Raw genomic sequence first — 26,107 nt, 5'->3', positions numbered from 1 at the left:
CCACAATATTTAAAGTCAATCTCCAGCATCTCTTTCCTCCCCAGAGGTCAGGCTGACCACAAGTTCCAACTCTCTGATCATGTGATTGGTCCTTCAGGTGATCAGCCTCCGTCCTGAAACTATTTGGCAATCCACCAGATGATGAATTAACATAACAAAGACATTCCTATCACCCAGAAAATTCCATGGGTTTTTTTTTAAAATTTTTTTTAACATTTATTTATTTTTGAGACAGAGAGAGACAGAGCATGAACGGGGGAGGGTCAGAGAGAGGGAGCCACAGAATCCGAAACAGGCTCCAGGCTCTGAGCGGTCAGCACAGAGCCTGACGCGGAGCTCGAACTCACGGACCGCGAGATCATGACCCGAGCCGAAGTCGGCCGCTCAACCGACTGAGCCACCCAGGCGCCCCTCCATGGGTTTTTGAAGTTCTGTGCCAGGAACGAGAAACAAAGATCAGATATATTCCCCCTGATACCTCACCACTGATAGCCAGAGATGTGGCCACAACCACTAGGAGATCATTATAAGCTCACATAGCTAGTTAGCAAACCATTAAAAACCGTGCCCCTCTTTGCTGCCTGCAAACTAGAACCAGAACCTATATGAGGGAGGAGAAGGTGGTCTGTAAAGAAGGTAACATGCCCCTCCACTCTACACCTGACTTGTCTGGCCTGGAGGAGGGAAAGAGATCTGCAACAGAAAGAGACTGAAATTTTAAACTTTAGCTCAATAACCAAAAAGAACCTCAAAGTTATGAGATTTTCCCCAGATACCATTAAAGTGATGGAAAAGTAGGATTTGCCTGCATGGTTGAAAGCAGGGGCTAGAAAAATAAAATTGCTTCATGACTTAAACCACACAGAGCTTAACACTCATTTTACAGACATTTATCGCCAGTAGGATGGCTAATATGAAAAAGATGGAAAATATCAAGTGTTGGCAAGGAAGTGGAATCACCAGAACTCTCAGATCCTTCTGAAGATTATAAATGGCTGCAACTGCTTGGGGAAAATGTTTGGCAGCATCTATTAAAGCTAAGTGCAAGCATACCGTGTGACCCCACCATTCTACCCAGATGGACATAGTCAACAGAAATTCATTCGTTCACGTATTTTATCAAAAGACATGTAACGTAATGTTACTAGCAGCCCTACCCATAATAATCTGAAACTGAAGATTACCCAAATGGCCATCAACAGTCAAATAGATTTAAAAAAAAAAAAGGAGGGGGGGGTGAATGTTCATAAATGGAACACTATGTAGCATGAAGAATAAATAATTCCAAACTATGTGCAACAATGTGAATGACACTTAGAAACATAGTATTGGTATAGAGATCAGTCTTGGAAGATAGAGATAATATCTCCTTTTGGAGCCCAAGGGCAGATTGGTTTGAGGACCCCTGCAATGATCCAGGTTCCTTAAGTTCAAGATCCCTCTCCTACAGTACAACCCACTGAATGGGCCATTGTAACCTGGCCCTCCTCATGTAACCCCAGTGGGATGGAGGGCTCGGGAAACTAACACAAGGACATGGTGATACTCTAATTCTAGCCATTGCTGTTAAGTAGTAACTTATCTTTTGTCTCTTATCTAGGAGTCTCCATGTCCTTTAAGAGCATCCATGAAACTAGCAGGCTAGTTTGATAGCTTATCAATAGGGTAAAAACTCACACTCCTCACAGTTCTTGACATCATCATGCTTCCATGAGCATACATTTGAAAAATAATGCTTCTCAGAGGGTATCTACGGATTCAGTCTGGAGCTAATGCCGGGCAGAGTTCCTATGGAGTTGCCAAAACCGCACACATCAGCCTTCTTTCCTCTGGCTTAGGTACACCCATGTAGTTTCAATTCTTTCCACGTATCGGCACCTTAAATGTTTTCTAGCGTCAGCTGCTTTCATCAGCTCACCCCCAGGTGAGGGCTGCACGGCCAAGCTACGATTCACCCCACCGCACCTTCCAAACAGCGTCTGCCAGGGCCAGCAACAGCGTTCGTACCTGTTCAGTTTGTCACTCGCCATGCCTTTGCACTTTGCTCAGAGCCCCACCCACTGTGGCTCTGCTGTTGAATTGTTCTCTCAGAAAGGCGCACTGCATTCCTTTCCTGTTGGTTGGTGGGCCTTGTAGCTGCCACTGAATTCTCCCACCAGATGACACCACATCACTGGCGTCTCCCTGATCAGCTTTAACATTCAGCCTAGACACATGTTCCCATTTCTTTAGGAGGCTGTCACAAGCACAAAGAGCCATCAGCACATCTCACAGGACAACCCAGTGTGAAACTGTACCGATGGAAAATAGATGCTATCTTCCATAAATCCCAGAGCCCCATTTTGTGGATGATCCCTTTTTTTTTTCTACACTATTTCCTAATTGCAATGTTCCACATTATTTTTACGGTGTCTTGCTGGTTACTGAGGTTCTTTTCCACATAATTTTTTCGGCTCCAATTACCGTTATGCCCTCGAACTCCCCACCGTGCAAAAAAGGTAACGATATCAGAATGGTGTCTTAGACTTCTCTCACTAAAATGAGCAGTTAATCCAATTACATTTCACAGGAACTGGCCTAAAAGCTTCTGAAATAGTTTTGGCTTGAACGTTTTCTTAGGCTGAGTCAGATAAACCTAATTCTCTCCTTGAACAGTCCTTGCCAATAAAAGGCAAAGGTGTAATGTGATTTCTGTGTTTCAGATGTAAATTACGCCCTGTCTGTGTTAAAGAAATGTGTGTTTATCAAATTACAAAACGTATCAGACTGCTAGAGAAGATAGGACCCTTTCTCTTGCCTACCATCTCAGTAGCATTTCACTTATATCTATTACACGACCCCCATGCATTTGAAATTCTCCCATCAGGAAGTTAGCTTAATTAGCTGGTGGGCTTAAGAGACCTGGCTGTAGTGTGTGGTGGGGTTCGGGCAGGCGGAGTCTGAGCCGAGCTCTGGAATCCTGCAGTCAATGTGCTGGACTAATTTATACTCAAGGGTAAAAATTAAGTCTAGTTCTTGGTAGCTGGCCAGACTGTTGCACAGGGTTAAAGCCAGGGATACAGATTGCAAAGCTGAAATATGCTTAATATGTTCTTCCCCTTCATGCTGTGTGGTATGGAAATTGCTTCCTGGGCCTCTCACCTGCACATTTGTCTCCATTGCACTTACCCTGTGACTTGCTTGCAAGAGGCATGTTCATGAAAACAAGTATAAGTGACGACTGAGTTTGGAGTCCAACTTAATAGATACTTATTTCTCCGCTGACTACGGGCATCAATACTACTCTGCGTCTCACGTCTCTGTAAGGTCCATCTTTAACCCAAATTGCTAGCAATTAGCTTTCACTTCAACTTCACAGCACCTCAGATCTCATGAAAACATACCGACTCTTGAGTTCAGGGTCTGGTGTCCAGCATCTCCTACAATTATCTTTTCCTCTCCATCTACACTTGAGTTATAGGGAGGCCCTGCAGGATGTCTGTTGGAAAGTTCCGTGGATGTGCAAAAAGCCTCAGTGAAGTCAGGCTTTGTAGACGTGAATTACGAGGAGGCAGAGTCACAGGCGCCACATGACGGCATGATACCCCTATCCTGCAGGGACACCATTACAGTGGCATTGTGCTTATCTGACTCTTCAGCTGGTAGTTTAACTGGTTGGAAACTCTTGTCTTATATAGATCCTTCTGCAACTCTGGAAAACCATGGTGACGACTGGGATAGACCAGAAGAGCTGACAATGAAAACACCACCCCTGAGATAGGCTCAGACCACAACATCACAGACCAATGATAAGAAAGGAATAAATTTGCATATCTGGGTAGAATAACAGAGGAATTATCTTATTTCTCCATTAGGGGATAAGATATCCACCAAAAATGTGTTTTTTTGCGTAATTTTTTTTCAATATATGAAACTTATTGTCAAATTGGTTTCCATACAACACCAAGTGCTCATCCCAAAAGGTGCCCTCCTCAATACCCATCACCCACCCTCCCCTTCCTCCCACCCCCCACACCAAAAATATTCTTAATAAATGGATCTAACACATTTGAAAGAAAAATAAAAGGTCATCCAAATGGTGATTTGATTGTGATCCACGATACGTTCTCGCGAAGTGTTTTCAGAAACAGAAGAAAATTGAGTAGTGTTAATGGATAATGCTGGGAATAAGTATGCAAAATCTTAACTAGTCATGAGAAAGTATGTCATTATGTGAAAGATCATGTACTGGCTAGGAAGGGTTGCAGAGAAAGGATTTCATTTTCCAACACTGGAAATATTGAGAAATAGTTGAGTAAGTCATTTTTTTTCTGTTTTTTGTTTTTTGTTTTTGTTTTAGAGAGAGCAATCTAGAGGGCAAGCCAGGGAAGAGCGGGGGGAGGGGGGTGGGGAGAAAGAGAGAGAGAGAGAGAGAGAGAGAGAGAGAGAGAGAGAGAGAGAATATGAATCTTAAACGGGGTCCATGCCTAGCATGGAGCGTTTTTAGGGCTCGATCCCATGACCCTGGGGTCATGACCTGAGCCAAAATCGAGTCAGACATTCAACCAACTGAGCCACCCAGGTGCCCCATGAGTCAGTGATTTAAATCCCATGGCTCAGGAATTCTATCTGGGCTGGAGTATATAGTCAATAAATATTTGTTGGCTGAATCTAGAATGGGAGAAGCAAACAGGTCACCAATTATGACAGCAAACCACAACTATTGATCTCTTCAGGGACTAATTTCCACACTAAAATTTGGCCCTGCTCTGAGGATTCTCATAGAGAAGGGACACCAAGGACTTCCCCTCAAGGACTGAGCTTTGCCAGATGGAGAGAAGAGGCCATTCCAAAGAATTTTTTGAGAAGCAATAATGGTAAGTTTCAAACACAAGAAAAATCAAGAAGCAGCTCAAGTAGAGCAGATAATCGTATTCCCACATGGTAATCCGGACAGTGAGTCTTGTCTGCATGAGTTTTAGTTAGAGAGAAAGGAGTTTGTGAGCAAACACTGACTTGTGTCATGCCAGGAAGGTGAACCTTGACAAACCTTGGGCCTTTGTTTTTACTTGGGATTTCTACTAAAATCACTTGTCAGCTTGACGTAAGTACCATAAGTCACAACCCTGTAGTTGGTGCATTCTTCTTTTACGTGGACTGATTCTAGGATTAATTTGTGGTTGTCTTATGAGTGTTAAGTGGACATATTGCATAGCCTTCGACATTTTATTCAAGTCAAGGATAGGAAGTATAAATAAGCTAACCCTACTAAAAATGACATCTTTCTGCTTGCAACTGTGTTTTAAGTTCTTTATTCATGATGATGATGGGTTTGCATAGTGATTCAGGTTCACTTTCTAATCTCTTCCTTCCTCATGATAAGCGGTTTGTGCAAGGCAGATGGCTTGGCTTAAGGGTATTTTCTGTGATCATAATATGTAAATGGTCATACTTGATCTCATTATCTGGTCCTCCGTAGAACGGTGTCTAAACCTACCAAAAACTTGGGCCAATAGAAGCAGTTGCAACCTTGTGTCTACCAAAGATTTCCCGTAATAATTAACCAGTCCGGTGAACTATGAAGCTCCCAGTGCTTGGGGCGCCGAGGATAGAGCTTGGAGAAAAACCGCCGTCACAGTTAATTCCCCAATTCTAGTTTCAAGGGCTAGCTCTTGAATCTACTGAATAGGGAACTAGTGAATTGGCCAGTAATGTGGCTCCCTCCGGTTCTCCTGCCCTTTTGATGAAGCGTCTATGAATGACAAACTGGAAACAACAAACCGGCATGGAGTATTGGTAAAGCAAAGAACTTGCTTTTGAGAATTATTCAAACCTTGACGAATCCAATGTTGACTTTTCACTTGAACCTACAGCAGAAGAATCACTCCATTTCTTTCTTTAACAAAGTCTGCTGCTCTCAGGGGTGTTGCATTCTACCTCTTCCCTTCGGTAGAGATCACACATTCTTAGTCCAGAAGGACAAAAGACACGACTGACTGAGATGGCTCAGGAAGGGCTGGGACAATCTGTAGGACGCACTTGCCAAAGAGGAAGCCTGGCTTCAGCTCGGCTGGTGGCTGCCAGGCAGCAAATGGGGGGACTGTAGCCAGATTTTCTGTTTATCGAGAGAATCTAGAAATCTTAAGTGTTTGATTACATCAATTGATTTTGAAATGCTGGCAAATAACTCAGAAACATTTTGAATGCTCTCTGGGCCAAAGAAAACGTGAATGCAGAAGAGTCAGGGGTGGGGCCACAAGCTTGCAACCTCTACCTTTAACATGTCCTTGAATTTTTGCTGACGGTCATGTTTCACATTCTTTAAGAATTGCTATAATGTTGCTCTGTACTGTGGAGAAAATGAAATCTATTTTTAACCGTGGTAGCCTCCACATTTTCAATAATGAGTACAAATGATTCATATATAAACATTATTAGCTAATACAGAATTTTAGGAGTTAAAAATATCAACCAATCAATAAATTAAATAAAATATATCAAATTAATATTTTTTTTTTTTAGGAAAAGCAAGCTATTATTCTGTTTTAATCCTATCCAGCATAGAATCAACCTTAGAAACATTTTTGATTCGATAAAGCCAGAAACCCTATCTCCAAACATTTCCCCTTTAATTTTAAAACCTGTGAACTTCTAAAGGAAATGCAATATATCCATTTCTGGTTCATTTACATTAAATCATTAAAACATTGTTTATAACCCTTTTGATGTCTAAGATGCTTTTGGAAGTCATTCAAAAAATGTTCTAATCCTTTTCTCCCTCTAGTCACATTTTTGACCAAAATAAACAAGTTCAAACACCAGATGATTCTACTTCTAGGCTAGAACCCAAAACCTGTAGACTCTGTAAATCCTACATAGAGAAAAATGAATGATTCTTCCCATAATTATCACTATCTCCATTTATTCCATCCCATAGAAACAATGAAATAAACTCCTCAAAGAATTCCCATGTTACAACTCCAAGACATAGAATCGACCCATTTTAAGTATGATTCCGAGCTGAGGTCAAACTCTCAGATTCTTAAAATAACATGAACTTGGTCATGCAGCTCAAGGCTACTGCTTGCTATTCATCTGAATACACACATAAGAAGGGCTGAAGAGATATGCCATATGGGAAAGGAATATATATTTATGAGTTGATTCTTTATGCAGAGAGGACATACATCGCTTTACTTTCACATTCAAGCAGACAGAATAGATCTTATGTCAGAGATGGAGCTATCCCCACATTTCCAAGAGCTGTCACTTAAAATACAATTTTGATTAATATCATTTGCAAATTGAATACTGACTTGGTTCCTTTCCCTCCAACAGGAAATGCAGATCTGTAGGGATACAAGCAGAGAACATATGTAAACTCTTGGGAACGGACAATGATGAAATGACCCAAAACATGATTATTCCTTGCTACTTCCTGAAATCTGTTCCTTAAATCCCCAAACTAACAGTTCTCTGAATTTATGGTTCACAGAAGTGTTCGAGAGTTTTCAGGCCACTCACCCAGCTCCGCAAAAAGTGCAGAAGGGAGGGAATTCAAAGATGTGCACAAATGGGTCAGCCAAGGTTCATTCCTTGAGATCTTCCAGATATTTATTAGGAGTTCATGGGAGGGGATGTTCTGTAGACACAGGATGGTCTTAAAGTGCAGGTACTTTTAAGTCTGTGGCTAGACTGAGATAAGCTTGTCTGCTGATGATGGGATTGTTCAAACGTAACATGTCTAGTTTACTCAGAGGCCACCAAGCAAACCAGAAGGAGAGGTGGAAGGGATACCAGGAAGTTTTAAATCAGAAGGACTTTCCCAGACTAGAGAGGCAAGTCAGGTGAACCCATAGTCTCTATAAGGAAAGCTGTGCTGATCAATGTGAAGCTGAGCACTAATTATACAGAGGGGCAACTTGAAGCCCAGCAGCCAGCTCGGTATCTTGGAGAGAAGTCCATTCTAGGAAACCTTGTGAAATAAGTTTGTACACCTTCATGCAAACACGTGTGCTTCCTTTAACATGAATGGGGTCCGTCTCCTTATAAAGGCCAAGTCGGAAAATTAGCCAGTGTTTATTTGCTATTGCGTGTGTAAAGCAGTATACTGAGCACCAGGGCAGCCCGACTGGTGTTGTTTTCTTCTTTTCTCCTTCCACCACCTGTCCTGGTGCGTGTGTGTGCCTCCACATGTAGCCCCACACCTGCCCCACCAAAAACGCAAAAGCGTGCTCTTCTCTTTTCCAGACTCCCTTGTTCACGGCCCTTCCCCAAGTTAATCGGAAGTATACACACTCCTTGGAGAAGAATTCACATTATTATAAAAGAAAAGAGTGAAGTATTTGATATTTATCTTTTATTTTTTTTTAATTTTTTTTTTCAACGTTTATTTATTTTTGGGACAGAGAGAGACAGAGCATGAACGGGGGAGGGGCAGAGAGAGAGGGAGACACAGAATTGGAAACAGGCTCCAGGCTCCGAGCCATCAGCCCAGAGCCCGACGCGGGGCTAGAACTCACGGACCGCGAGATCGTGACCTGGCTGAAGTCAGACGCTTAACCGACTGCGCCACCCAGGCGCCCCTATCTTTTAAACTTCCCAAATAGGGTCTTTTTCTCTTCTTATTAAGTTGAGGTACAACATGCCCACAGTAAGTGCATTCATTGCAAGCACATGATTCAGCGGATTTTTACAAATGTATATATACATGTAACCACCACCCAGCTCAAGACATAAACATTCCCACAAACTCCAGACGGCTCCCTGGCCCCTTCCCAGCCAATGCCCACCATGTCCCAAGAGGTAACTTCTGTACTAACTTCTATCACCATGACTTGTTTGCCTGTTCTTGAACTTCATATAAGTGCGATCTTTGAGTATATACTCTTTCTGATGGCTTCTTTCCCTCAGCATCATGTCTTTAAGATTTATCTATGCGTTTGGTAGAGCATTCGTTCATATTTACATACACAAAATCAATTTCTTATTCATTTACATTAAATCATTAAAATGTGGTTTTATATAACCATATGATGTCTTTTGATTATATACATACCCATATATATATGTATATATACACATATATATCTCAAAATTTATTTATTCCCTCTATTGTTGTTGATATTTGAGTTATTTCCAGTTTCTGACTATAATGAGCAAAGCTTCTGTGGATATTCTTGTGAATATTTTTGGTGGATGTAGACACATTTCTTTTGAGCATATTATCTAGGAAAACAGCATATATTTACTGTAAGTAGTTATTGCCAAATAGTTTCCAAAGTGATTGTGCCATTTCATAACCCCAGCAGCAATGTATGGGTTGCTCACAACCTTATCAACTCTTGGTTTTGTCCATCTTTAAATAATTTTAGTATTCTGGAAGTTGTGTAATGGTATTTCATTGTGGTTTTAATTTATGTTATCTTGATGACAATAATGTTGAAAACTTTCCATGTAGTTATTGGTCCTTTTTATATTCTGTTTTATGTAGTGCCTACTCAACTCTTTCTCTCTTTAAATTCAGTTATTTTTCTTTTCATTATTGATTCATAGGAATTCTTTACATATTATGGACATCAACTTTTGTCAGACATATATATTGATTGCACATAACTTCTTCTAGTCTGTGTCTTGCCTTTTCACTCTCTTAACAAAGTCCAATATTTTAGCTTTTTATTTTGTAGTTAATCCTTTTTGGGTTCTCATTTTTAAAAACTGTTGTCTGACCCTACGACCCAGCAATTGTACTACTAGGCGTTTAACCACGGGATACAGGTGTGCTATTTCGAAGGGACACATGCACCCCCATGTTTATAGCAGCACTATCAACAATAGCCAAAGTATGGAAAGAGCCCAAATGTCCATCAATGGATGAATGGGAAAAGAAGATGTGGTATATATATATACAATGGAGTATTACTCGGCAATTAGAAAGAATGAAATCTTGCCATTTGCAAATACGTGGATGGAACTGGAGGGTATTATGCTAAGTGAAATGAGTCAGTCAGAGAAAGACAAAAATCATATGACTTCACTCATATGAGGACTTTAAGAGACAAAACAGATGAACATAGGGAAGGGACACAAAAATAATATAAAAACAGGAAGGGGGACAAAACATGACACTTATAGAGAACTGAGGGTTGCTGGAGGGGTTGTGGGTGGTGGGATGGACTAAATGGGAAAGGGACACTAAGGAATCTTAGTGAAACTCCTGAAATCATTGTTGCACTATATGCTAATTTGGATGTAAATTTTAAAAAATAAAAAATAAAATTAAAAAAATTACATGATTTAGGATACTGGAAAAAAAAATAAAAACTGTTGTCTGTACAAAGGTCATGAAGATATGGTTTTCTTTTAGACTATTTATCTATTTATTTCACACTTAAGGCTATGGTTCATCCTGAATTAGTATTTTAGTGTCAAGTAAGGGGTCAAGGTTAATTATTTCATACAGATATCTAATTGTTCCAATACATCTTATGAAAAAGATCATCCTTTCCTAATTGAATTGTGCCTCTGTCATAAATCAAGTAACTATATATGTGTGTGTATTTCTGGAAATAATTTTAGAGAATAATATTTGATGTGTAGTTTTTGACATCCGAAGCAAGCTCTTGCAGCCCACGCTGGAAATAATAGTTTCGAAAGGCAACATTTTTTATTTATTAGAGTCAGGTTTGGTCAAGAGAGGAAAGCCTTTGAGAACTGAAAGGAAATTGGGCATTGGGTTAGCGTGAAATTGGAAACAAGATAGAGAAGGGACTCTGGCTAATGGCCCGTATGCCTCGAGGCTTCCTTTGGACTGGGAAGGGAGGAGGAAGGAAAGGGGACGGGACACAGGCACCTGAAGATAGGGGGACTGGACCAAAGCACTTTCTAAGTAGGAAAGAATCATCATGAAGAGATATCAGCACAAATTGCATGGGGATCCGCTACTTGTTTCCAGATGGCCATTCCAGAGACTATGACCCACAACCAGGGCTTACAAGCCATGTGGGCAGTGTAACATGAGGGCTTTCTTCTGACTGCTCCTTGCAAAACACAAGGGACAGCATCCCAAACCCCAAGATCTTCTGAGAATCAGACGGACATCTTCCTTCATATAGGCGAAACGCTCTAAAAACAACACCCTCAAATAGTATCTGTGGGAGTTTTTATGCCATTAAGATGGCGACAAAGGGAGAACATTCAGCTCTTTTTACCTGGGTGACACCTATCTCCATTAAACAATATTTAGTCTCCTGGACCCAAAGAGAATCATCCCTATCATTAGGCATTTTACAAATGAATGGGAGAAGCATCATATAGTATTTATTGACATTTAGCAATGTCCTTCCCCCCTGAGCTTATTCCCTGTATCACACAGCTGGAAGTCTAGAAACTACACTGCCCAGACTCCTTTGCCAGCAGTTATGGTTCAGGTGCAGCCAATGAAAGGTACTGATATGATATTGCAATGGCAGAAGAGAATTAGCCATTACTCTCCCTCTGGAAGCGGTAGGTAAATGTAAGGAAAGATAGGCGTGAGATTTGCAGTGGCTTCCAGGTGAATTCCTGTGATTTGTCTATTGTAGAACTGCTAGAAACACTTCATGATTTCTTTTTTTTTTTCAACGTTTTTATTTATTTTTGGGACAGACAGAGACAGAGCATGAACGGCGGAGGGGCAGAGAGAGAGGGAGACACAGAATCGGAAACAGGCTCCAGGCTCTGAGCCATCAGCCAAGAGCCCGACGCGGGGCTCGAACTCACGGAGTGCGAGATCGTGACCTGGCTGAAGTCGGACGCTTAACCGACTGCGCCACCCAGGTGCCCCATGATTTCTTAAAAGTAGCAGAGGGTCTCTGTGACTTTCCCCCTCTCAGCCCTTAAAATAATTTTACAGGCGCATAGTTCCTTGCATTAAATCCCTTCTTGCTAAAATATTTAGAATCATTTTCTGACTGATTTAGGAGGTCACGTCCTGAAGAAACTTTCTTGGTGGAACGCCTGGGTGGCTTAGTCCGTTAATCATCTGACTCTTGATTGAGGCTCAGGTTTTGATCTCCTAGTTTCATGAGTTTGAGTCCCGCAGCAGGCTCTGCCCTGGCAGTGTGGAGCCTGCTTGGGATTCTCTCTCTCCCTCTCTCTCTGCCCTTCCCCTGCTCACGCTGTCTCTGTTTCTCCTCCAAAATAAACTTAAAGAAAATAACAGAGAGGTTAAGTAAAGTTTCTTACTTTCTCGAAATAGGAAGTTGATCCAATCCAGTATTCAACTTAACAATTAAGTCTTATACTTATGAGGAGTACAAGTCTTGGAGGAACGGTCATAAATCATTTTGTCTACTTGAGTCTTTTTTGTTGGTGGCCATTTCTTCATCACACCCAAATTCATTTCACCTGTTCCAATACCAGGTCAGGACTCAACAAATACTATTTGAATAGATCGATAAAAATTGAGACAGCTTGCTACAGCAGAACGAGTATAAAATTTGGAGCCAGGAGACCTTAAATTTAAGTTTTGACTTTGTACTTTTAAACCCTGTGATCTTAGACAAGTTATTAAGACTCTCTGAGCTTCCTCTGTTAGGTAGAACAGAAACTTCTCCTTTGTCTCTTTTACACAGTTCGGTGAAGTAGTGAATATACTCCCTTAAAATTGTAAAGTGTTGAGCAAATATTAACTACTGTTAATGAACACCTTTCTTACAAATGATAGAATGTTTCTTGTGTTCTGGATCACTGCTGCGATGACTTTTTAGTCATAAAAATTTCAATAATATCTTTTTAGTAATAAAAATTCTAAGATGTAGTGCTTACTTCAATTTTGTTTTTTACATTTATTTATTTTTGAGAGACAGAGCACAAGCAAGGGAGGGGCAAAGAGAGAATGAGACACAGAATCTAAGGTTCCAGGCTGTGGGCTGTCAGCACAGAGCCCGATGCGGGGCTCGAACTCACAGGCTGTGAGATCATGACCTGAGCCGAAGTCGGACCCTTAGCCAACTGAGCCGCCGAGGCGCCCCAGAGGTAGCACTTATTTTAAGTCAAGCACTACTCTAAGTGCTTCACGTAGGTTAATTCATTTAATTCACATAATAGTCCCATTATTCCCTAGATAAGAAAATAATCCCATTATCCCCTAGATAAGAAAATTGGGGCACAGAGAGGTTAAGTAATTTGCCCAGTTTTCCAGTTTATAAAATAGTGGAGATAAGATTTGAACCCAGATAGCCTGGCTACCGTGCTTTCAGCCACGAAGAGAAACTTGGATCTCGGAAGAATAATATAAACATAAAAAGAAAGGGGGGATAGTTCAGCTGCCCCCGAAGATGCCCTATTCGACAAGAAGACAAAGAGCTGGTCAGTGTCAGCTGTCAGGCCACATTCCTACCCTTGACATTGGTGTGGAAAGAGACCATGGAAACGGGCTGTGAGCAGCGACAGCTGTGGCTTCCCACTTGAGGGTAAATGGATAGGAAAAGCAAAGCATAGCCAGAGGAACACCGGGAAGCACAGAATGTGTTCAGACTTCAACACAACGCTCGGGTCCAGCCAGCTCCCACACCCGGTCTGAGTCAGGCTAGAAGCAAAGACCCAACAGGGACATCGAGGCAGCTGTGCTCGGTGACATCCTCTGCAGTCTTAGTGCCCATCTACAAGTGGCCACGCAAGAAACACTACCTCACGTCCAGGAGAAGTGCTGTACCCACATCCTGCTCCCCTGGGATGCTGGGGATGTGGGGCCCATGGCTCTAGACCGCTGACTGCATTCCGAGATAGCATCTGGCCCAGGAATCCTTGCCCACTTACCGTCTCAGCCAACAGACGGTAGCTTGCCTCCTTCACACTTCCTCCTACAGCCACCACGTTCATCTGATGGTCTTTCAGCTTTGTTCCTCCCCTCAGAAGGACAATAAGAGAAATGAAACACTTCTATCTCTGTGTTGGGGGGGGGGGGTACTTTTTATAAAAGCCTCCCGTGCTTTGAGAAGTATTTAAAGCCTCTCAGTCCTCTGAAAAGTTTTCGTACAGTAACTAAAATTATAAAATAGAATGACTGAAGTGGACAAGTCTGGAAACAGACCTAGTTTGGGAACAAAGAGATGAGTGAATCTGGTTTTAGACCTTGTGTTGTAGATGAAGGGGGAAAGGACTGCCAGGTGTGGCTCTGGAGAGTTACGTATCCAGGATTCAACAGAGATCAGGGCCGGATACACACGTCAAAGCACCATTGTTTTGTAGGGATACTGGTGGAAACCATGCAAGAAGGTGCGACCTGAAAGGCAAGACGTAGAGAGCAAAACCAAAGAATCAAAGGCAAGGTCTAGTTAACTATTGCTCCAGCTCTCTAAGCATTCTAGAAAAGCTCTCTTTGCGGGGCATGTGGTGAGGCAGAGATGGGGCTCAAAGACTTCAACCTAAAATGTTCTGGTCTCCCACAAATTATTTTTCCAGATCTCTTAGAATGCTCTCTAAATAAAGAGTTGAGAAATTTGAGTAAACTTGAAATGAAGAGCCTTTAAAAAAAAAAAATGCAGAGACAGGAGCCCCTGGATGGCTCAGCTGGTTAAGTGTCTGTCTCTTGGTTTCCGCTCAGGTCATGATCTCAGGGTTCATGGGATGGAGGCCTGTGTCTGGCTCCGTGCAGATAGTGTGGAACCTGCTTGGGATTCTCTGTCTTGCTCCTTCTCTGCCCCTTGTGCACTCAAGTTCACTCTTGTGCTCTCTCTCAAAATAAATCAACTTAAAAAGAAGAAAACTATAGAGATGTATGGTGTTATTGTACATATTCCATTATTCACTCTCTGAGCTCTGGAATTATGTGTACAGGACAATAATCTTACATGCAAGTGCTTGTCATTTCTCATCACTTTCAGTGTTAAAAATTAGCATTACACCAATGGACAATATACACCATAATTTTTCCAGATATCAACCCCAACATACTTCTGTTTTCCCTATCGGTGCTCCCCCTAGGTTATAAGTTTGTTAAGTAGGGGCACCTGGGTGGCTCAGTCAGTGAAGCATCTGGCTCTTGATTTGGGCTCCGTCATGATCTCACGACCCGTGAAAATTGAGCCCCGTGTCAGGCTCTGGGCTGACAGGGTGGAGCCTGCTTGGGGTTCTCTCCCTCTCACAAATAAATAAGTAAACATTTCTTAAGAAAGAAGTTTATTAAGTAGATGAACGTCTAAAGTGCGTGAACTCACTGACGTAGACTGATTAAAGAAAATGCAAAAAGGAAGTCAAAGAGAACAAGGGTCTTGGCTATCTAAAATCTGAGATTAGTGAATATGTACTTGATTGTGGGAATGCTGGATACCCACCTTTTACCCCTTTTTTTGTTCGCATCCCACCCCCACCCCCAAGTCTATTTGCGACAACTGAATAACATGGAGTGGGGGGTGGGGTGCTACCCAAATGAGGTCTTCCATGGGATTCAAATGCGTGTGGACATAGTTGGAGCCGTGGTGTGGTGGGGCATGTGCGGACAGGGGCTGGGAAAAGCACATTCCTCAAGGGAGGATTCACTATATGGAATAAAAAGCTAAACACAGCCCAATTAAGCGGACCCAACAACAGGGTCTTCCTGCAGTTCAGAGTGGAAGAGATGTTCCCGGAACCTGTTCCGTGGAATATAGAATCCTCCCGGCTGGCATTTGTCTTTAAAAAAAAAAAAAAAAAAAAAAGAGCTGGGTGTGTAAACTGACAGGTGTTGCAATAAACCCAGCAAAATCTGAGGCCCAAGGAACCATGCTGTGGGACCACCCCCCCATCGGATGGTGACACAGAGGGAGGGAGTGTTTTCCTTTCTAATTTACAGGAGACGGTGAAGCTGTCATTGTCCTCTGGTGACTGATAGCTGTGGTGGTGGCCAGGGTGAATTAGCTGAACCTTGGCCAGGCGGAGGTCTTTCGGAAGGGGTCCAGGTCAAAGGCAGGAATGCGGCTCTGGGAGGCAGGGTCTGCAGTGCAGGGTGGTTGAGGTCAGAGCAGGAGGCAGCAGGGGTCCCTGGAGGCCGAACAGGAACAGCAAAGGCAGTGGGAGGCAATGTCCCTAAGCGGATTCACAGATGGACAGAAGGCACTCTGTGGGAAGTTCCCGCACATATGTGGGGGGACCATGCTAGGCACTAAATGAACACTTGGGAGTCAGGAGTTTCAAAGACACGGGCAGCAACGGTCATGGCATTTCATTCGAACCCACAGGCTGGCGTGCTGAGGGTGTTCGAGCCACAGATGAAACCCGTGGGTCAGAGAACAGATGAAAAGCAGCTGCTTCCTTCATACAGTTTCCAATATAAACAGACAGAGGTCAGGAACGCATGGCCACGTAGACAGGTAGGGTAAATTTTTTAATTACTTAAGTAATTTAAAATTAAGTATTAGTGGATGCTTTTAAAAGGCTTGCATCCAGTTTATCCTTAGGCATTTTAACATTTAGACCCACACCCTGCCTCCCTCTAATCTTATTTACAGTATTAATTTGCTTAGCAAATATTCTCTAGCTAATGTCATGTCTGTAAGTGTCCCTGACTTACGTAACGGGGGGGGGGGGGGGGGGGGGGGACTCAAGCTCTGCTCCAGGGTAAACACCAGACACCTGGAGACCAGAGGAACGAGGCCATCTGGCCCCACGGAGGGTGCCATTGCTTGGAAGAGACATCTGACAGAAACTGACAAGGCACTTGGTTAAATAAGGACACGGCTCCCGGTGGGAAGGAATGGGATCGTCCCGAGCATCCAAGAGCCTTTAAGTCTGTAGTTGTGCACCCTGACCACACATCAGAGCCACTGGCAAGCACTAATATGTCTGGTCGTGCTACAGGAACCCTGGGATAGTCCTGTGAGGTCAGCTGCAGAGTTACCATTTTTCCTTCTTCTGTGAACATGCAGCCTTGGAATCCTGCCATCAAGAGCACATGGTACCGCCAGCTTGGACCATCCCGTGACCTGCTAGAGCATTTAAATGGGAAGGGAGGAGCGGCAATCGGGTGTCCCCTCTGTCAGTCATCTTCGTTATCGATAATGGAGGCTGGTCACCTTGCAGAGAGAAAACCTGTGCCGGGATCGTGTCCCCCAACCAGCGTCTTAAATGACCTATTTCTCTGAGCACCTCCTTGGGAAGGGAGCATCCTCCAGATTTGCTCCGACACGTGAGATTATTCAAGACAAAGGTATCTTGCCAACAGGAGAGTGGTCGGTTTTTGAGAGAGGGAGACACACACAGAGAGAGCCCCGTGTGGGGAGGTGATCTGAGAGAGGTTGTTGAAAATGCCGTCAGCCAGATACCTGTTTCTTGGAATTCTCAATCTTTTCGCAGCTACCTAATAAGAATCTATGAGCTCCTTTTGGGTCTGGCAAGACCCAGCGAATGTCGCCTGGTATTTAGCCAAGTGTTCCTTTATTTTTTTAATTTTTTGTAACGCTTATTATTGAGAGACAGAGAGACACAGGGTGTGAGCAGGGGAGGGGCAGAGAGAGGGGGAGACACAGAATCCGAAGCAGGGTCCAGGCTGTGAGCCGTCAGCACAGAGCCCGATGCGGGGCTTGAACCCACGGACCGTAAGATCATGACCTGAGCTGAAGTCGGACGCTCAATTGACTGAGCCACCCAGGTGCCCCCCCTTTTTTAAAGTTTTTTTCAAGTGTTCCTTTAAAACAGGGGCCTCCCTTTGTTCCAGTAAGGCTGGAATAATTCACTGCCCTACCTACGAAGGTGCTGTTCAAGAATCAACAAAGGGTGGTGCTGTGTGCTTCAGATTTGAAACTGTCTGAAGCACTTACTTTGTGTCAAGTATTAGGTTAGCGTGTCTAATTTACCCTCATTTGACCTGCTCAGAAATGTAGACTTGGAGCCGTCTCCAGCCTGCCCAAGGTCACACAGCTGTAAGGTGTTTAGCTGGGCGTCCAGCCTAGAAGGCTGGTGTACCTCCCAAGGACGCAGGTAACCACTTCTCAGTCACCTCACTCTCCTCCGTCGCACCTGCTACATATCGCGCAACGGCCGCGTCTCAAACACTGTGCTGGGCATTCCCAACACACTCGCCCTGTTCATTCAGAGAGAAATCCTCTGTAGGGATTCTGTGTCGCATTTTAAGGGTCAGAAACGTGAAGCAAAGCTGGCCTTCGGATGCAGGTCTTTGTAACTCTATCACCTGCAGTTAACAACTCCGCTCAAAGTTAGGGCCCTGCAAGCAGACATCCCTCTTCACAGCCCCGTGTTCCCCTCCATCTACGTCATACCGTGTGCCTGGGCTCAAAATGACATAACTGCAGAGGAAACTCCATGATAACTTAGGTCAGCAGAAGTAGCTCCATCTAGACACCCTTATGGGAGGCTCAGAACATTCTTGTAAGTGCAAACTGATGGGGCAGGAGAAAAGTCATCCATACTATATCAATACTATATATTGACGGTTAACTGGAAGTGACAACTTGAGGGCCATGGCGTACCCAGATACTTGGTCAAACATGATTCTGCCTGTGTCGGTGAGGGTGAGATTTACATTTGAACTGGGAGATGGAGTAAAGCAGGTGTCCCTCCCTAATGGGGGCTGGGGGCTTGACCGATCAGCTGAAGACCTGACTAGAACAAAAAGACTGAGTAAGAGGAAACTCCTTCTGCCTATGGCTGAGACATTAGTCTTTTACCGCCTTTGGACTGAAATTGAAAGATTGGCTCTTCTTGGGTCTTGAGCCTATGGCTTTAGGATTGGGATTTATACCATCAGTTCTGTTCTCAAGCCTTTGGAATCAGGATTGGAACTTATACCAGTGGCTCTCCTGGGTCTCCAGCTTGCAGACTGTAGATTTGGGACCCCTCAGCCTCCATAATCATGTGAGCCAATTCCACATATCTTACTGATTCTATTTCTCTGGAGCATCCTAATACTATATGTATAGGTATGTAATAGGTATATGTATATGTCTGTATATGTATGCCCATATATTTATCTCCATCCTCTCTTCTCTCTTCTAAAGAGAATTTTGATCTTGTTCATAGAGATTCTTATCTCTTGTGTCCTTCAAGGAAAATTGTTCTCTGTGAGACTGGGTCTTTTGGCCGTTAAGGACACAGAATTATGAGGAACTAGGGAGGAATACAAAAAGGCATACAGAATTTGGGTACCTTTGGTGGCTGGACTGTACTTTATTGGCTGCAACTCTGTATTAAAACTGGTCCATTAGGGCCACAGCTTTACGAGAAGCTCCTCTGAATGCCCTCCAACTAAATAATACATGCATTCTATAGATTTCTAACTTTTTCCCATCAGTTATTCATTTCACCCTCAAGGAGAGCTAAACTGCAATGCAAGTAATTATTACAGACCCCTCTCTCCATGAAAGGAAGGAAGGAAGCAAAGAGAAAAAAGAGAGGGAGGGAGGCAAAGAGGGAAAGAGAGACAGAAAGAAAAACTGTGAGACTGTGGCTTCCCTTAATCCTTGAAACAAAATAGTAGCACAACTTGCAGTATATTAGGGTTAGGGGAAAGAATTAAGCTTGAACTCCCTAAAGCATCCATTACACATAACCAATCAACTTACATCCTGTTTCTGTGCTCTGTGCTTCAGAGGAGAAAACTGCTTGAGAAAGAGTAGATCAGTCTCTCGACAGTGGCACTATGAACAATTTGGGCCATGGGATTCCTCGTTGCGGGGGCCGTTCTGTGCGTTGTCGGATGCGAAGCAGCATTCCTGGCCTCCCCTTAGACACGAGTAGCTGTCCTGCCCCCTTCACCGCAAACATCTCCCCCACTCCAAGCTTCCATAGCTACACAACCAAAAATAACGCTAGACAGTGCCGGATGTCCACAGCGGGCAAAATCACCCCCAGCTGAGGACCGCCAGTTTAGATCCTTTTTATTCAATATGTGGCAATACGGGCATCGCCCAGAAGCTTGTTGAAACCATAGGATCTCGAGGCCCATCTACACCTCATGAATGTTTGAACCTTTGTGTTTTTAACAAGATCCCCATGTGATCTCTATGCACACCAAGTTCGACCTTGCTGAGGCCAGATCACAACACTATTGGTCATCTACCATGAGCGAGATATCGTATCCTGCCATGGGAATAAACCAATTAACAAAATAACATAATCCAGGTCTCGCTGACCACCCAGTTCATACCTGTTCTGCTAAGCTAAGTGCATTTTTCAATTATTCTCATGCATGTCCGTACAATAGAGTAATATCGATGTTCATAACGTGTCTTGTTAAGTCAAAAAGCAAATGGCAAGACACTACATGCTGGACAGTCTCAGTTTTGTGAACACAAATTCATTTAAATTACAGGCGTATAACAAATCCATCAGAGTATATAAACAAGACAATTTTTAGCATCTCTCCGCAAAAGAGATTAGGGGTGGTTTTTATCTCCTGCCTTAAAATAGTTTCAGCATTTTTTTCTGAATTTTTACGATGAGCACATATCATAATTAGCAAAGAGAAGAATGCTTTTTTCAGTTGTGCAAAACATGACCTTACCAGCTACGTCTGCTCAGCTCTCCTCACAATAAGGAAGTCCAAGATTCACAAAATATGTCCACATTATGCCTCTTCTGGCTGAAATTCATCCATTCATTCTCCCAGAGACCACGCTTAGTACTAAGGCTAGATGCAACTCTGTAACAGCCCCTGTGCCAGAGGGAAGGGGGGAGGGGGTGCTCTAGAACCATGCGTTAGGGCTGGAGCTGAGGGGAGGCAGAGACCAGCTCTCGTTCACTGGTCTGTTTCCTCTTTCTCCTTTGCAGGGCTTCTTCAGATTAAAGGAACGTGAAAAGCAAGACGGGATGCTCCAGGCCTGGCCCTCAGACACCTCCCAGCTATGAGTTGCTGTGCCCTTTCTCTTAATGCTGGGTTAATGCAGATGGGACACGTGTGACAGATGGCAGAGCGACCTTGGCCCTAGCATCACCTATTAAAGCCAAGCGGCCGGGCAACTGGAAGTATATTTCGAACTTTATGTAAGCAAGAAACAATAAACCTTGATCACGTTTGAGCTGCTATATGCTTCGGGGTTTATTGTTATAGAATCTTAACAGGGGCGCCTGGGTGGCTCAGTCGGGTTAAGTGTCTGACTTCGGCTCAGGTCATGATCTCGCGGTCAGTTCGGGCCCCGCATGGGGCTCTGTGCTGACAGCTCGGAACCTGGAGCCTGCTTCGGATCCTGTGTCTCCCTCTCTCTCTGCCCCTCCCCCGCTGACACGCACACTCTCAAAAATAAACATTAAATTTTTTCTTCAATATTAATAATAAGAAGAATCTTAACAATAGGTTTTGAATGAAGTCCTATTGGCCTACAGAGGAAAGAAAAGCAGTAAGGAATTAACATGGGAGTGGAAGCCCTCTGAAGAAAGACTAGTTTGAATAAACGGGGTCACTGTTGAGTTGCGTCTCCCATCCAGGCTTACAGGAAGCACTTACTAGAACAGATGATATAAACGGAAGAGGCCAGATCGTTGGGCCCTGCCCGACAACTAACTAATGAAGAGTGAGTTAAAAAGCAGTATGTCTTCTTCAGAAAGATGGTCTCTGGCAGGAATCTGAGTCCACTGGTCCCTCAGAGCTACATTGTCATTACCTGAGCAAGCCGTGGGTGAAGGACCCTCAAGGAATTCCATTAGAAGCCTGAGTCTTACTGCTTGCTTGAGCATAACAGCTCATCCATTTAAAATTGCATTAGGTTAAAACTTGGCACCAAGCTTGTCAGCCCAGATGTGAAATTTTATTGTCAAGCAAACAGACCAAAAATGTTAAAAAGGTTCCGGAGATTTCAGGTTGTTGTAAAGATTCTTCTTCTTTTTTTTTTTTTTTTTTTTTTTTTTTTAAAACGAGCCGATAGATAGAAACTTCCACTTGAAATGTAAAATTTTGCAAACAGTTACTGCTTTAAAAAATATCCAACCCTGTTTACTTACAAGAGCCTTTGAAATAGCAGCCAACAGCAAAAGAAAACAAATCCCTTATTAATAAATTGTTTGAGGGGGCATGTGTGCCTTCTTTTCCTGTCTCTTCTAAAATGAAACCCTTGATTCCCAGGAACCAACCTTGACCTACAAATAACTTCTCTATTTTTCATGGTTTCCTTCCTTCGACATTTACTAGGCAACAGAGTAGCACAGTCTGGGTGATATATTGACAAGTGACACCTGCCTTTGGAGGAGAAAAACGACTGTCACTAAAACAGCAGATAACTTCTGAATACTGCCACACCCAGTTACAGGGCTGAAACTGGGCATCACGGGACCTGATGTTAAGTAGAAGCCGGGATGAGCCAGAGAAGCTACCACTTTAGAGGAAAGGGTTCCTTTGTCAGGAGGAGAGGACACTCAGCCCACCTAAGATCTTCAAAAATTTAGGATTGTAAAAAGTAATTGCAGGGTAAGCATGGACAATATCACAAGAGGAAACCAGAAGAATGGCGCTAAAATACGGCAAACTGCAGGAGATGGAGTGTAAGTAAATTATAAATCACTTCTGGAGCAGAAGCAGAGACAATGTTCTTGATGAAGCACGACTACTCCAGACCAACCCGCAGACCTCTGGAAATCCATTGCAGACCACCAGGGAGGCCCAGACCACCCCTGGAGGACCAGTGAGTTACCGGGTAACTCTGGGAACACAGAGGCAACACTCTCTGTGGCCATAGCTCCTTTTTATTGCCTGAAAGATACAATGATACTTACAACCCATTCTGGGAGTCTGTAGGGCTTAATAAGTTCATGTGCATAGGCACTGAGAAGCTGGAGAAAAGACTGAAATTATATTATTCCTGGCTGGAACGCTCCCTTTAAAATTCCTTGTAATTACAGTGCCACCCTTGTAGACACAGACCACTGTGAGGTCCTGAGCTGTATCATAAACTTATTCCCACCTAATAAACCTCCTCTCTTGGCATTTCCCTCTCTAAAACGTTTGCTTTTACCCCAAAGCCTTCTCTGTCCTGGCCTACCAACTTCAGTAGGACTTTCAGAAGGCTGAAACTGGATGAGGACCAATAGAGCTCAAGTACAATCACGCTATGTTACAGAAGAACTGAGGTTCAGAGAACTGCACGGAATTGGATTGGCGGGTAACACTGACCAAGTCCCCTAAATGACCCTCAGACTCCCCTATCTTCCGGTGCTTGCTGACCTGGCTCCTTCCAAACAATGACGTTCCGAGGGCTGTGCCTGCCCCACGTGGACAGTCCACAGCAGATGTTTTTGCAACTCGGTCTCTTTCGGTCTCTCTCTCCCTCCCGGCCTCCATCTCTCCTTGTATCTCTCATGCATGTCATTTAGTAAAATCGGAGTACTTAGTTACTCGAATAGATCACGAACTCACGGGTTTCCACAAAGGAAAGAACACTGTCTTCCTGGTATCTCTGCCATCTGAACATGTATGAGGGTCTCTGCACTCTGGGCTGTCTCTGCCTGCATGTGGGCTCATAGGGAGAAAGTATGTGGCTGGTTATAAAGGAGAGATGTACTTTGGTTGTTGCTGTTTATTTATTACTTATTTTTGAGAGGAGGGGGGAGGGACAGAGAGAGAGAATCCCATGCTGAGCCAGAAGACTCACGCGGGGCGCGATCCCACGACCGTGAGATCACGACCTGGGCCAAAATCAAGAGTCAGACGCCGAACCTAATGAGCCACCCGTGTGCCCGTGAAAGAGAGATGTTTGGAGACGGAGGACAGTGAGTCCTACTTCACCGTCAGGCTACGTAATGGCAGGACCTGTGGGGCCTTCTCCTGATGTCTTCGCAGAAACCAGCTCCGCCTGGGGCCCTCGGGGCTGGACGCTATGGGAGAACTCGGTCATCCCCCTCATTTTCCTAAAACGCACCATTAACATCAGTGACAGTGGGAGAGTCCCCTCCCCCCCCCAAAAAAAAAAACCAACTTCTCACACAGTAGAGGTTGACAGCACAGAGCTGATGAAAGCTGTAGGTGACCCATGGCGGCTATGGACCGACTCACAGATGGGTTTGAGGTCTACGGAAGCTGATCTTTGAAAAACTCAAGACGTCTTTGTGCGGGCATGGTGGACAGGGAGCATGAAGAGCGGCGGCTGGCTTTATGGAAAGGGAGAGTTGCCGACAAGGCTGCAGATGGGCAAAAATAGGGGCTGTAGGTCGTTATTGGTGACCTCGGCTTACTGGTCGTCCCTGGCTGGGTCGCTGAAGCCTGGAACGTGGAAGTAACACAAAGTTAACGTCAGGGATCGTGGCCTCTGGTCGGTGCAGAATAGCATCCCCGGGACTGGAGGTGTTACCTATGGTTCATCACCACAGGCCCAGCTCGGAGTGAAGAGTGACCTGAACTCCAAGAAAATTTTAGTTCACCCGATGCGTGCAAAATGCAGTATTTCGGTGCAGTCAGAAAACCTGGGTTTGACTCCTAGCTCTTCTTGCTGTGTGATTTGGCCAGAATCACATACGGTGAATCATTCACTATCTGATCCTCAATTTGCATCTTTTCAATAGGCATAATATTACCAAATTCATAGGATTTGGGGGGGGGGCGGGGGATAATTCAGTCACTTCATAAATATTTACTGAGACCACCTATGATCAGGGAACAGAGATAGAATAATGAACGAAAAGACAGTCCTTCCACTTAGGAAGCTCATCATCTGGTAGAACGTATGAAGTAACTAGAAAAAGCACATTAATGGGAATGCAAGCTGGTGCAGCCTCTCTGGCAAACAGTATACAAGTTCCTCAAAAAACTAAACACAGAACTACCCTACGACCCAGCAATAGCACTACTAAGCATCTATCCAAGGGATACAGGTGTGCTGTTTTGAAGGGACACAGGCACCCCCATGTTTATAGCAGCACTCTCAACAATAGCCAAAGGATGGAAAGAGCCCAAATGTCCATCAATGGATGAACGGATAAAGAAGATGTGGTGTGTGTGTGTGTGTGTGTGTGTGTGTGTATAGAGTATTACTTGGCCATCAAAAAGAATGAAATCTTGCCATTTGCAACTACGTGGATGGAACTGGAGGGTATTACGCTAAATGAAATAAGTCAGTGAGAGAAAGACAAAAACCGTATGACTTCACTCATATGAGGACTTTAAGAGACAAAACAGATGAACATAGGCAAGGGACACAAAAATAATATAAAAACAGGGAGGGGGACAAAACATAAGAGACTCACAAATATGGAGAACACACTGAGGGTTACTGGAGAGGTTGTGGGGGGGGGTGGGCTAAGTGGGTAAGGGGCACTAAGGAATCTACTCCTGAAATCATTGTGGCACTATATGCTAATTTGGATGTCAATTTTATTTTTTTTTAATTTTTTTTTTTAACGTTTATTTATTTTTGAGACAGAGAGAGACAGAGCATGAACGGGGGAGGGTCAGAGAGAGAGAGAGGGAGACACAGAATCTGAAACAGGCTCCAGGCTCTGAGCCGTCAGCACAGAGCCCGACGCGGGGCTCGAACTCACGGACCGTGAGATCGTGACCTGAGCCGAAGTCGGACGCTTAACCGACTGAGCCACCCAGGCGCCCCTGGATGTAAATTTTAAAAAATAAAACAAGTTAAAAAAAAAAAAAGAAAAGAAAAAGCACATTAACCCAATGTATTAACACCGAATAGACCCTTTTATGACCGGTTTGCATTCCATCAGGGCTTTCCTGCCTACAGACAGTAGCTCCAAGATAGCAGGGAATTGGATTTATTTTGTGCATTGCCACATAGCACATAGTAGGCAAGCAGGAAACGTTGGCTAGGTGAGCAAGTCCAAGTATTTCTCGTAGTTCTTAACAAGCTTTCTTAGCAACGGTTAAAGCAAACACGTTGCGGACCGCAAATGCATGTACTCTCCCACACGCTGCCCAGGGCTGATGTGTTAAAACGATATTTGCATCTCAAGTCTTTTCCTTAAAACGTGTATATACACATGCACCTGTTGACATAGTCACACTTATCATTCCAGTTTAATGATTGTTAACATACATTTTCCCTGAGCTCTGAGAACCAGAGTAAGGTCCGCCACCAGGCAGAACATGCAGCACAGACTCCTACACGCTCTCAGCAGTGACGCGTGCTCTCTCTCGTGCTCCTGGCTTGAGGGTGTCCTGGAATGGATGTCATGTGCTCCGCTATGATCTCTCTTTCGGCCATTCATCTTGTGC

Source organism: Prionailurus bengalensis, chromosome A1 (genome assembly GCF_016509475.1).
Source record: "Prionailurus bengalensis isolate Pbe53 chromosome A1, Fcat_Pben_1.1_paternal_pri, whole genome shotgun sequence".
NCBI classification, from domain to species: Eukaryota; Metazoa; Chordata; class Mammalia; order Carnivora; family Felidae; genus Prionailurus; species Prionailurus bengalensis.
Note: the sequence above shows the minus strand (reverse complement) of the source record.